The following is a 13,880-nucleotide window of genomic DNA, read 5'->3' as shown; positions in this document are numbered from 1 at the left end:
AATTTATTCTTTCAACAACTTCCATGCATTCAGATTGAATTTGTCTCTTCAATCTTATCACACTTGACTTTACTGTATAATTTTATTATTCTCCTTATCCTCTTTATTTGAGACGTTGCTTTTCGATACGAGAGTTAAGAAAGTTGTGTTTAGTGAATTAAATAAAGTAACAAGGAAGAGAGATAAAAGAAAGAATAAAGTAGGTGTGATTAAATGTTTTGTTTTTAGCCAAAAAGATAAATGACTCAAGTAATTTGGGACAGAGAATACATTAATTATGAGGAATATCACCTCAATTATTTTTGAATTAATTTAAACACTAGATTCTAACATTAACATTAACATTAACATTAACTAGGAGGATTATAACACTAATCAAGGGTAGTGCCAATTAAACGCTAACTTTGTCAAATTTGAATAGTACTCCCTCTGTCTCAACTAAGTTGAGTCACAACTTTTGGACACGGAGATTAAGAAATTGTGTTGAAAAGTAGAAGAAAAGAATAAAATAGGAAAGATAAAGAGAGAGGAAAGTAGGTATCGAGTAAAGTAAGAGTGATTAGATATTTTGTTTTTGTCCAAAATGAAATGACTCAACTTAGTTGGGACATCCCAAAAATGAATACGACTCAATTTAATTGGGACAGAAGGAGTACTCCCTTTGTCCCATTCAAGATGTTCACCTTTCATTTTTAGTTTATTCAAGATGTGCAATTTATAAATGGTCTGTAGAACCACATTTTTAAACGAAGGCTTGTCTATTTGAATGTCTTACCTAATTCTGCTTTCTCAAGATACTTTACACTTCCTAAATAGTTTCTTGATCTTAAACTCTTTTAAGAGATTCGTATTCAATTACTACAAATTTCATATGATAGGCAAATTTTAATTCGGAACCCACATTTTTCTTTAACCCTAGTACTGGTAGGGCAAAAATTGAACAAACTCATGTGACCTCAACCTCCAAAATAGGCGAACCCCCAAAATATACATATGATGCAAGCTGGTAACAATGATCTAGGTACCATGGATACCTTCTGCAGTTTCCTCTTTAAGTGTTTTATCCCTTACCCCAATGAAGACAAACTTCTTTTCATACATGGAATGCCATTTGTCAGATTCATGCCATTTCCCACATCCAATGTTGTCCAAAAAAGCAACTCTCTAGACTCACTATGAATATAGCAACATACTCAACTCCAATCTATAAAGCTAAATATATCATATACAAATATGCAACACCCAACCAAACCAATACTTGCTGTCATGACATTGACCCTTCCTCCCTCTCTCATGTTTTGTTTAATTTGATTCTTTTGGTTAGGTCCAGACATAAAACAGCCAATTGGGGCATGCAGTGTCACTGTGTCAAGAAAGTGGGAAGCCCTTAGAAAAAGTTCTCACACATAATGGCATGAAGAAGACCTTTCACCAACAATTATGGGTTTTGTCCTAATAAGTAATAATCATACTAATAAACTATGATTACAAGGAGCATTACAGTTGTGATTATTCTTAATTAAGCATTCAATTTTTTGCTTAATGCTTGTTGGAGACTGGGAAAGAAGTGTACAATTGATATGTAATTATTGAAAGTTTAGTTACGCTTCAAATATAACGATTGGCTATTGGATCTATCGTTTCCATGATTGTACTAAAAAAAACTTATCTTTAAAGGATATGAAGTAGAGATCAATTATTTATGTTGGAAAATTTTGATAAATAACTACTAGTATAATTTAGGATATAAAAAGATTTGCGTATAAGTTAATGACAAATTGTCTTAATCTTTTACTTTTCTATACCCATTTATTTGCGTCCCCTAATTTCAGCTGAGACACCAAGAATGATGGCATTTGTTAAATTGTTTTGATGGTATAATTTGAAACACAAATTAACATCCTTAATTGTATTAGAAAATTTATTGGTTGTTCTTTTTTAACTTTTATAGTGTTGCTAGATTTTTTTTTTTTTTTTATGATTAAGTACTTCATTACAACACAAAGAAAGAATAAATTAACTCACCTAAAAGAATAAATTAACTGACCCAGATATTTCATATTTTGCCAACCATATATCATCAAGTTCGGATGAAAAAATCAGATAACAGCATTGGCAATGGTAATAAGAAAACTTATGTATTACTGAGCTAACAACGATCCGTTGTCGTCCAGCGGTTAGGATATCTGGCTTTCACCCAGGAGACCCGGGTTCGATTCCCGGCAACGGAATTTCGTTTTTTGAGTATTTTATTTTTGTTTTGGCATGCATTTTTTTGAAGCGGGGACTATTGTTTCAATTTCATTATTTAATTTGGGCTATTAAGATTCCACAAAACTAAATACTATTTTAATATACTGATAAAATCACAACAAATCTAAAATTTATATACTTTATATACAAATATTTGTAGTACTTCTATTAACTAAACAAAAATATGCTAGTAACTTGTGTTATTTATTACTAATATGATGCATATATTTACTAGTTTATTGTTATAATTTTATTATGGATAGAATTTGGCGATTTCAAAAGTTTGGTTTGGCTCCATACATTACGGGGGAGGGATAGAGGTTCGGGTGTGAGTCCAATCTTGTAGAGAGATCCGGTGTACCCAGAATTTGCGTTGGTCTGCACCTGTATATTTTTTCTATCAATATATATCAATAAAAATTGACTTTTCATAAATATAAAATGTGTAGAAATTAATTTTAATATCGTAAATATATATTTTTTTCTAAGTTTTTTGGTACAGGATGAAAATCTTCATTTTATTACTACAATCAACAATTGCGTTCTTAAATTTTAACATAAACATTCCTATGCGCGATGACTTAGAGAATTGCAACTGAATTTATGTGGCTCATCCTGGAGGCATGGCCGGACACAAAAGGAGTCCTCTAGGAGCTTAAGCCCCTAATAAACTAATTTTTAAATTTTTTTTTCCTTTGATAACATTTATAAATTTAGTTATATTTTATGCAAATTGTTATGAATAAGCCCCTACCAACCATCTAAATTACAACAAAAATAATATACTTCAAAATAAAATTTGAAAAACATAACTCTTATAAAAGTTTATTTTTGCATCCGCCCCTACCTGGAGGGACAGGATGAAGAAGGATACGGTGTGGGAGAAAGAGGAAGCAGAAGAGAAAATTCGCAAGCTATCTCGACCTTTTTTATTTACTAGTATCACACCCGCGCGATGCACGGATAGATTTAATTTCATCACAATACATTCATATTTTAAATTAATTAGTTAAAGTCAGATATAACTATATTTTCTAAACGTGTAATACAATTTAAATGTACGATCCCAAAAAATAAAATTAGACAACTTTAGAAATCAACCATCACATAAACATATTTCATATAATTGAATTGAATGTGTATTATATATAAAGTAATTCAAAACTTCCAATGACCACTTTTCTATATGGCACAAAACAACGGGTATAGGTTTATCATCTCATCCTCACGCTCCCACGTGGCTTCCTCGGGCACGTGGTTTCTCCATTGAATTTTCACGAAGGCAGTGATTTTATTTCTCAAGGTTTGGACCTTTCGGTCTAAGATTATCTGGGGTTGTTCCTCGTAGCTCAGATCCGGGCTTACAGCAATATCCTCGTAACGAATCACATGCTTCGGATCGAACACGTATTTTCGCAACTGCGACACAAGAAAAACGTTGTGCATGTTCCCAAGGCTGGGCGGCAGCGCTAAATGATAAGCTACGGGTCCTACTCCTTCTAGAATTTCGTCGGCCCTATAAAACGTGGCTTCAGTTTGCCCTTGACTCCAAAACGCGCTATCCCTTTCGACGGGGATACTTTGAGGAAAACTTTATCACCAGCATGGAACTATAAGTCCGTCCGTCGGACGTCGGCGTACGACTTCTGTCTGTCCTGAGCTTTCTTCATTCGCGCGCGGATTTGTCGAACGATTGCGACCATCTCTTCGACTGCATTGAGTCCAAGCGCTCTTTGTTCGCCAACTTCATCCCAGTAAAGCGGAGATCTACACTTTCTCCCATAGAGTGCTTCATATGGCGCCATGCCGATCGTTGCTTGAAAGCTGTTGTTGTAGGCGAACTCGATCAAAGGGAGTGCGGTCTCCCAACTTCCGCCTCGGTCGAGCACCACGGCTCTTAGCATATCCTCGAGAGTTTGTATCGTTCTTTCGGATTGTCCATCGGACTGGGGGTGAAAAGCGGTGCTAAAGTTTAAGCGTGTTCCTAGTTCGCGTTGTAACCTAATCCAAAATTTCGAGGTAAACTTTGGGTCACGATCAGACGTGATCGTCACTGGGACTCCATGTAATCGTACGATCTCGTGGATGTAGATCCGAGCTAGCTTATCCGATCCATGGGTTACGGGGATTGGTATGAAATGTGCACTCTTGGTAAGTCGATCGATGATCACCCAGATCGCGGTGTTCCCTTTGAGGGTTTTCGGCAACGCAGTCACGAAGTCCATAGCGATGTGCTCCCACTTCCACTCGGGTATCTCAAGCGGTTGTAGCTTCCCGTACGGTTGTTGGTGTAAGGCTTTCACCTGTTGGCAGGCTAAGCAGCGCTCCACGAAAGCTGCGACATCTCTCTTCATGCCGTTCCACCAAAAGGACTTCTTCAGGTCCTGGTACATCTTCGTGCTCCCGGGGTGAGCAGTGTATGGGGTTTCGTGCGCTTCGCTCATGATCTCGTTCCTAAGTCCCTCGTCGTTCGGCACGCACAGTCTCCCTTCAAAGGTGAGAGCGTTATCGGAAGCCTCACTAAAACCTCCGGATTCACCGGTTCTCACTTCGACTCGAATCTCCTCTAATCTCACATCTAGATGTTGTGCTGCAACGATCCTCGTCCTTAGATCAGGTTCTACTACTAACGCGACGATTCGACCTTTCACGGTATCGGGTGTTCTAACTACTTCTATCTGCAACTTACTCAACTCTCGCACTAGGCTCTCCTCGGCTGTCAGAAAGACGGCGAGTTGCGAATGGTCTCTACGGCTTAAAGCGTCTGCTACTACGTTTGCCTTGCCAGGGTGGTAGTTGATACCACAATCGTAGTCCTTCACCAGCTCGAGCCATCTCCGTTGTCGTATGTTCAGGTCCTTCTGCTCGAAGAAGTACTTCAAACTCTTATGGTCCGTAAAGATTTCACACCTAACTCCGTAGAGATGGTGCCTCCAAATCTTTAGGGCATGTACTACATCGGCTAACTCTAAATCGTGGGTAGGGTAGTTCAACTCGTGCGGTTTCAACTGTCGCGACGCGTAAGCGATCACCTTATTGTTCTGCATCAACACGCATTCTAATCCGACTTTCGAAGCGTCGGTGTAAACTACGTAATTCACTCCAAGCTCTGGCACGGCTAACACTGGTGCGGTGGTCAATTTCTCCTTCAAGAGTTGAAAGCTCGCTTCACACTCCGGCGTCCAATTCACCTTGATTCCCTTCTTGAGTTGCTGGGTCATCGGTCTCGCTATCTTAGAGAACCCTTCTATGAACCTTCGGTAGTATCCTGCCAAACCCAGGAAACTCCGAATCTCGTTCGGTGTCGATGGCGACTTCCATTGTTGCACCGCCTCAACCTTGGCGGGGTCCACTCGGATTCCTTCTGCTGACACGATGTGTCCTAAAAAGTTGACTTCCTTCAGCCAGAATTCACACTTGCTGAATTTGGCGTACAGTTTCTCCTTCCTCAACGTCTCCAGCGCGATTCGTAGGTGTTCCGCGTGCTCCTTCTCGTCCTTCGAGTAGACTAAAATATCATCTATGAACACTAAGACGAACGTATCTAGGTACGGGTGGAAAACTCGGTTCATCAGGTCCATAAACACGGCTGGGGCGTTCGTCAGACCGAACGACATCACAACGAACTCATAGTGACCATATCTGGTACGGAATGCGGTTTTAGGGATATCCTCCTTTCGCACTTTCAGCTGGTGGTATCCGGACTTCAGATCCATCTTAGAGAACACTCCGGCTCCTCGGAGTTGATCGAACAGGTCATCTATCCTCGACAAAGGGTACTTGTTCTTGAGGGTCAATTTGTTCAACTCTCTATAGTCGATACACATTCTCATTGACCCGTCTTTCTACTTAACGAAGAGCACCGGTGCGCCCCATGGCGAAACACTGGGCCTAACGAAACCTAAGTCCATGAGCTCTTGCAGCTGAATCTTTAACTCCTCTAACTCCTTAGGTGCCATGCGGTACGGCGCCTTCGATATGGGGGCGGCTCCAGGTTCGAGATCGATCGTAAACTCTAACTGCCTATCTGGCGGCGGTCCAGGTAACTCCTCGGGAAAAACACCCGGAATGTCTCGTACGACAGCAACGTCTTCAAGCCTCGCTTCCTCCTTCTCTTCTCCGTGGAGATAGACAAGGTAGGTCGGGCGTCCTTTCTTCAGCATGGCTGTGGCTTGTAACGTGGAGACTATAGCGATTCGTCGGTTCATCGAGATTCCGTGGTACACGGCGGGTTCCATACCCGGGGTTTGTAGGGTTATCTGTCGCTTATTATAACTAATCGTCGCAAAGTTCGCGGTTAACCAATTCATTCCTAAGACTACGTCAACGTCTCTCATCGTCATAACTCGCAGGTCGTGAGCAACTAACTTAAGTTCTCCTAGTACGATTTCTACGTTCAAGCAAAACCGAGAGATCTCTATCATATCTCCTACTGGTGAGGACACCATCATCCTATGTTCGGACTTCCTAGTAGGCAAGCTTAAGGTATGCACACATAACTCAGAGATGAACGAATGAGATGCGCCCGTGTCAAACAAAACAACGATAGGGGTATCAAGGATTTCGCCTATACCTGCTAAGTTTCCACTCTCGGGCTTTCCTTGCTCGATCGCGGGTTGCTTCTGACTAATGGTGTACGCTCTAACCGGGGCGGGAAGTCTTGGGCGGACAGGCTGCTGCAGCCGCAGTGGTTGATTCTGGTTTGCTCCCGAGCCCGTAGGTGGCGCCCTCGGCTGCTGACAGAAGCCCTGCTGGTTCTGCCTCGGCCCGGTTCCTACGTTCCTACTTGGACACTCCCTAGAGAAATGACCGTTCCCTCCGCAGTTGAAGCACCTATTCGAGTTCGGTCCTCTACACTGCCCGAAATGGTACTTGGCGCAAACGTTACACTGAGGTGGTCTGGCACGGGGGTCGCTCCTTGGATTGAACGAAGTCTGTCCTCCTCCGTACGGCGGCCTGTTCTGAGTGGGGCGGTATCGCTTGTTGTCATAGGGAATCCTACTTTCCTCCCATCTCCTCTTATCATGGTTAGGACGTGACGGGGGTAATGCCAGCGTAGTGTTCCCCGCGCTCCTCTCCTTGGGCATTGCTGCCTCAACATCGAGCGCGAAGGCTAGCGCCTCGGCGTACGTAAGGGTTCCACGGACTGCTAATGCCATTCTAATCTCGTGCCTAAGGCCCTCACGAAACTTATCAGCCAGCTTCTCATCGGTATCGGTCTGTTCCGGCGCATAGCGGGTCATGTCACAAAGTGCACGGTCATACTTGGTTACGGACAGGCGTCCTTGGGTAAGGTTGTGAAACTCGGCAGCTTTTGCCTTGCGGTAGCTCTTGGGTACGTACTTGTCGTAAACCTCGGTCTTGAATTCCTCCCAAGTCATCTCGTCTATGCGATCCTGGGGCATGGTCGTTAACTTAGTATCCCACCAAAAGTCAGCGGATCCGGTCAGCTGATGCGTCACGCAGATCATCTTCTCCGCATCGTTGCACACTAAGGTTCGGAAGATGCACTCTAAGGCTCGTATCCAAGTTTCGGCTTTCACAGGTTCGCCCATTCCGTCGAAGGTAGGAGGCTTTTGGTCAAGGAACAGCTTCACGACTTCCCTATCTACTCGTGGTGGTGGAGGTGGTGACGGCGGCCTAGGTTGCGTCACACTTTCTTCTACCGAAGCCTGGGAGGTAGGTTCCTCGTTCCTCACGTTGCGTCTAGGCGGCATTCTGATTTATCACACTCGAATTGTTAGCGTACTTAATTTAAAATCCCAAGGTCATGATAGGGTATTTTGAAAGGAAGAAAAGAAATTTTTAACTCATTCACAAGTAGGGTCTAAAGAAAGACCACACAAAACAGTCGTTAGGAAAACAGAGAACATGATAAGGTTGCACCATAAGGTGGAAAACACTTGGAAGATAATAGAACGAGCAAGTATATTCATGCGATAAGGATAGAAAAGAGTGAAGACGGCTTCATTGCCATATAATGGAAAGAAAGGTGCGAATTCCCCATAAATTCTCAAAAGTGATCCCAAGAGGTCTTGGTACAATGAATGAAAAAGAGCGATTCAATCGCGGAAGAAAATAACAATGTAAATAGAAGTTCTAGAACTCAAAAACATGGGGAAAGGGAAAACAAAATTCCTATTCGGGCACTAGACATCTCCGCCCTCGTCCTCCTCGGGTTCTCCCGACTCTCCGACACTCTCCGCGTTCGAACTCTCTCCTCTCTCGAACGATCACATCTCCTCGTCTTTCTTCTTGTCGCTTAGGGGCGAAGGAATCGAAGTAAGCATCTCTTCGGCCTCTCTTATGATCTTTCGAGGGGCCGAAACGCGCATCCTAAGAGTCCGTCTACGGGGAACGTGAGCAACGTGCGGCTCCTCATCATCGCGATACTTCATCCGACGTGCTGCTCCTAGCGAGTACCTCTGCGTTGGCGGATGGAGTGGAGGTCCATCAACGGCGGCAGACATGGCCGGAAGTAAGACTCCTATTAGGCCAACGAAGTCTCCTCGAGGCGTGTATTTGGGAGGGCTAAACCAAGTGTAGGATACCGAGGCTTGAGCGGTCCACTCGCTCCAAGGGGAAGGCAGTATATGGATAAGTCGCATGATTCCCTCGTGATGGGTAGTTCCGTACGCGTAGGCGTCCAGCCAATGATCGTAGAAATTGGTGACGAAGTTCAAGAGGATATGTTTTCCGTCCCATTCCAGCTCCCTATAGCGTTCTACCGGAAAGTTCCTATTCTTGGCGTAGCGGTGACGCATAAGAGCGTGATAGGGTTGGACCATCTACAAAAAGGGAAAGGAACAAGTCAGCACCGTCACAAAAGGTGGAAAAGAAGAGAAAGTGCGTGATCTCAAATGGTGCTGCGAAAGGTGTAAAAAAGTCAAAAGGTGATGGTACAAGGGTAACGTCGCGTCCAAGGTTCCCGTTCTTAAGACGACTATTCGTGCGTTTTCTGTCCGCGTTTCGTCGAATTCCCACATACTCTAACGGCCTTATACTAGTCATTCCGCGTTCCTATTGTTTGTACAAGCGCTGTGATCGTATAGCTAAGTCATGCTAGGTTCCAAACATGCTAGGTTCCAAAAGTCCAAGTCTAAGCACAACAATATCTCGACATATTCTCACGAAATCACATTCGCATTTCACAAACTTTCACAAGTTCTCATGTAACATTCAACAAATCATTCAAGAAGCATCGCTTCGCATTCATAATATTTCTAGCACATAAAACATGCTTTTCACAAGTTCTCCGATCATCATTCAGAAAGCGTCACTTTCATTCACAATATTCCCAAAAGTATCAAGTTTCAAGCACAAGTCACAAAATATCTAGTACCTCTTTCTTTGCGGTTGAACGAGACGAGTTGCGGTGTTGAGCCTTTCGCATTTAGTTCATTTACAAAAAGATTATAAAGACAACCTAAAGTTCGAAAAGACTCTTGGGTCCAGAGCGGAAAGAAACTGAGGCTCTGATACCAACTGTAACAGCCCGCCCTCCTAGGGTACAATAAATGCGGTGGCTGTTACCCAAAACCGACTCCAAGGAAGTAAACATAGGCTAGGGTTTCATTTAAGTAGTATTGACCAAAAGAGTTGAGAGAATTATCAGAGTATGCAAAACAATAACTTAACCTAGAAGTTTAAAAGAACAAGGTAGGTATCATAAATAACGGTCAAAACATCTGAAGAGTACGACGAAATATCCAAGACGAAAACACAAGAAAAGGCTAAGGTCTCAACCGAAGGCAAGATGCCAATATTCCAAAAACAAATTATAAGGTGTATCAAAATTCAGCGGAAAACGACCAAGAGAAAAACATAGCTATGTATGGAGACACAACTACACTTGGAGTTCAACATATCCATATTAATTAATTAAGCTGCTCAACACCCGCCACCGCTCGTCATCATTCAACCTGCACATAAGGAAAAACACATGCAGGGCTGAGTATTTTGAAATACTCAGTGAGCTCGTTGCCAAAACATTTTATAAGTTATGCCACTCTTACCAAGTGAACTCGAGTTTTAAGCAGTTATAAAAGAATATCACGAGTATCACACATACACGTTCTCACATCCCTTTTTATCCCTCTTTCACTCAACCAAGATGCATGAGGGTTCAAGAAGACCGATTAATCGGTTAGAAGAAGAAAAAGAAGAAGTAGAAGAAGATCCAGCATAACTCTTAAACAAAAATACCTTTTTGAGAAAAACGATCGGTAGAAAACAAGTATTAGCCTTGATTCTTCAAAGTTCTTGGATTAAACTTCAATTCTTCTCCAAAAGATAGCAAAATATTGGAGAGTAGAAGAAGAAAATTTGAGAGAGTGTATGGGAGGGTGGGGGCCGAAAATATGGGGCTAGGGTTAGGGGTTTTGGTTCTTATTTATAGAGTCCCAATAAAATCTTTGGTAAATAAATAGAATATTTGGTAAGATCTCATTCTCCACAATTAATTAAATAAATATTGTGAAGTAGGGAAGAAGAATTAACAAAAATAGATTAGGGTACTAGGCATGAGATTTTCGAAAATATGGCCTTCCAAAAAGCCAAGATTTTGTTTTGGTATTTTTCCATATAGAATAAAATATCATGGAGCAAAATAAAAATAAGGAAAATCCTCCGTGAAGCAAGGTAAGGGGCGATTTCTAGCCCTTTTAAATAAGGCATGAATTTTTGGAATATTAACTAAAATAGGGTATGGCAAGATCTCTTGAAGTATGGAAAGATTTGGTAGAATAGTTAAATTCTAGGTATGGAAGGAAATCAAGTAAGGAATCAAATAAAATTAAAATAATTCTTTCCTTCCCAAGTAGAGTGATTTTCGAAAATCACAAATAAATTAAAGGGGCTCGATTTTTCCTCTTTTAGAATGAGGAAATAATTGGGTCTTGGATTTAATTTGGATAAATATCCCAAGAATTAAATTAAATCCGGAAAAATAAGAATTCCCTCTCCAAGGAGTCTAGGGTTCGAAAATTTCAAGAATTGGGTGACAAGTATTTATGGAAATTTTCTCTAATAGTCTCACTCACCCTTAGATAATTAATTTACCACATAATCTCACAAATAAATAAATCACATGCCACATCGTTAAATCAATAGGTTTGACTTTTCAAACTTTCAACACAACCCTAGATTCAATTTTGACCATATCATCTCATGAAATAAATGCATTCTCGATTCCACGTCATCAACAATTAATTCTAGGGCTCTAAAATTAGGGTTTTAAAATCCGGGATGTTACACATATGATATTACAAGTAAGTTTCGGGCAGATTTACTAATTTTAGCATGCTTATGGTCAATTTGAGCACAATTATTTCCATAGGGGGCACATAATAAATCTGGCATGTGAGAGGGTATTATTTTAGTATCACATAAAATTGAGGGACCTTTCTGTAAGAATATTGGGGGATTAGGGATTCCACACCCTAATCCGTTACCTCCATACACGGCGCCTCCTTTCCTCTCGGCAAATGCCGCTTCACCGATCAACTCCGTCACCTCCCCACGCCTGCCGCTCCCACCGTTTCGAGAATCACCATCTCCTGTCCTTCCACGAGTGTTGGTGGCCTCACGGTTGCCCACTCCTGTCGGGAATAAACCACCGCCGCCGCCATCATCCATTTCGATTGCTAATCAGGCTTTTGCCTTCTGATTCTCGTCCCACAATTCAGGAAATCCAACTAGGAGGAAGCATGACTCTCTGGTATGCTTTTGTTTACCGCAATGGGAGCACCACAATTTTGATTTATCTGGTTTGAATCATCCCCTGCGGTTAGGTCCGGTAGAGCGTGGTGGTGGTGGTTGATTGAGGCGTTGTTGTGGTTGATTCCGGGCTGCGAATCCTAGTCCTACTCCGCCCGATGATGAGTCGTCGCTAGCTGCGCCGGTCAGAGGATCCGAGGTTGCTACCGGCGGCATGATTTTGAGCCAGGTAGCTTCTCGTTTCACCTGCCCGTACGTGGTTTCGGCTGAGGGCAGCGGATGTTCCTTGAGGATGTCGCGCCGGATTCCGTCATACCTTTCGTGCAATCCGGTAAGGAACTTAAACAGGCGTCTTGTTCCAATATACGTTCGAAATTGCCCGACGCCTTTGTCGCAACAGTCAATTGGTCGATTTTCACATCGATCTATCTCGATCCATCCCATGAAGACGACGCCAGTAAGTTTCGAGTCCTTGTTCCCCTTGCACTATCTTACTCGCCCTTTCCTCCAAATCATATAACAGGTACGGATCGGCGGTGCTCGCAAAAGTAACGGATAGGCTCTCCCATAGGGCCTGTGTAGTCTGGTGGTGTGCGAAGTCAACGACAATATCTGTTTTGATATTGTCGACTATCCATGAGAACACGATCATGTCGGTTTCTTCCCATTCGGTATAGCCCTTCGCCCCTGGTTCCGGTGGTGCTGGTATGCCTGTGAGATGCCTGAGTGCTCTCCTGCCTCCAATGGCTATCCTCATCAGGTTTTGCCAGAGAGGGTAATTGGCCCCATTGAGTTTGACGGCCAGAGTAACGTTCTTACTCATTCTCAATCTTGATCGTCGATGTTTGGTTTTTCTTCATTGTCGGAGTGATACCATGTTGAAAGTGTGTTTTTTTATTCACTCAACTTATATTTTTACAAAGGCATATATACGGTTCTTAAATAAGATGAAGAGCAACTAAACAAGGTAAAGATTTGCCCTAATTGATTTTCTCTTCTTCACGACAATTCCCTAAACTTGGGAAAGATCCTTAATTTATTTTATTCACATTTCCTTTTATCGATTCTTTCTAACACATTCACATCAAAAAAATTAACACACAATAATAATCATGATTACTAAAAGTCGTTAAAATATAAAGATACAGTAACTAAGTATGCAAGACATAAAAAAGTTTATACGATGATAATGATATAATAGTTCATTGTAGAGATAGAATAGCTAAATATGCAAGACATAAAAGAAGTTTGGAAAAAGTTATTTGTAGTGGAATCACACGTGTCATAAACCTCATAAATACAAATTAACAATTTCAAAACAATTAATCTCACTCACATTTTGAAAAAAAATAATATATTGCTTACAATAATAGTGCTTGAAAATTATTTTCAAGACTAAGCTCAACAGTTAAAACTCTAAACTCAAGTCTAAACATAGCTACAAACTAAATAAATAAATTAAACCAAACATAAGCACAACGTCACTCCTTTTTCTTCTTACTCATCTGTTCATTTCTTTTGAAATGTACTTCCACCGCATCCTACGTGTTAACCCTGTTTTCTCTTTAGTCTCGATCAACTGACGAATTGACGTTAAATTTCATTATATCGGAAGGTATATTATTTTAATTTTTAGAGCTATAGTCGAAATGAAGTAAATATGAACAGGTCAAACTCAATTCTCGAAATAAACTACAAATCTCATAACTTACATGAAACGGTTTTAAGTGTACGCGTAAACAATGGTCTCCAACGCCACAACTCACGTAGTGTATATAGTTCCTGCAATTACATAAACAATGATAATTAGTTAAATATATCAAATCACGCCCAATGGGAGTTAATCAATCTAGCAAATAACGCTTATAGAAGACCATAGAATAAACTTCAATCACGTGATGAAACCAAAG

The 13,880-nt window shown here is 41.4% G+C and overlaps 1 non-coding gene and 1 pseudogene across 1 annotated transcript; one reads left to right on the top strand and one right to left on the bottom strand.

The window, feature by feature from the left end:
- Window positions 1-2,159: 2,159 nt before the first annotated feature.
- Window positions 2,160-2,231, top strand: TRNAE-UUC (transfer RNA glutamic acid (anticodon UUC)). Its single transcript has one exon. It is a non-coding gene; the product is annotated as a tRNA-Glu (tRNA).
- A 9,271-nt stretch (window positions 2,232-11,502) lies between these two features.
- LOC148924311 (uncharacterized) lies at window positions 11,503-12,837 on the bottom strand (annotated as a pseudogene).
- Window positions 12,838-13,880: the final 1,043 nt, after the last annotated feature.

Source organism: Salvia hispanica, chromosome 5 (genome assembly GCF_029641045.1).
Source record: "Salvia hispanica isolate PSC_SH4W2 chromosome 5, Shi_PSC_v1, whole genome shotgun sequence".
Lineage (NCBI taxonomy): Eukaryota > Viridiplantae > Streptophyta > Magnoliopsida > Lamiales > Lamiaceae > Salvia > Salvia hispanica.
Note: the sequence above shows the minus strand (reverse complement) of the source record. Positions and strands in the feature narration are given on the sequence as shown.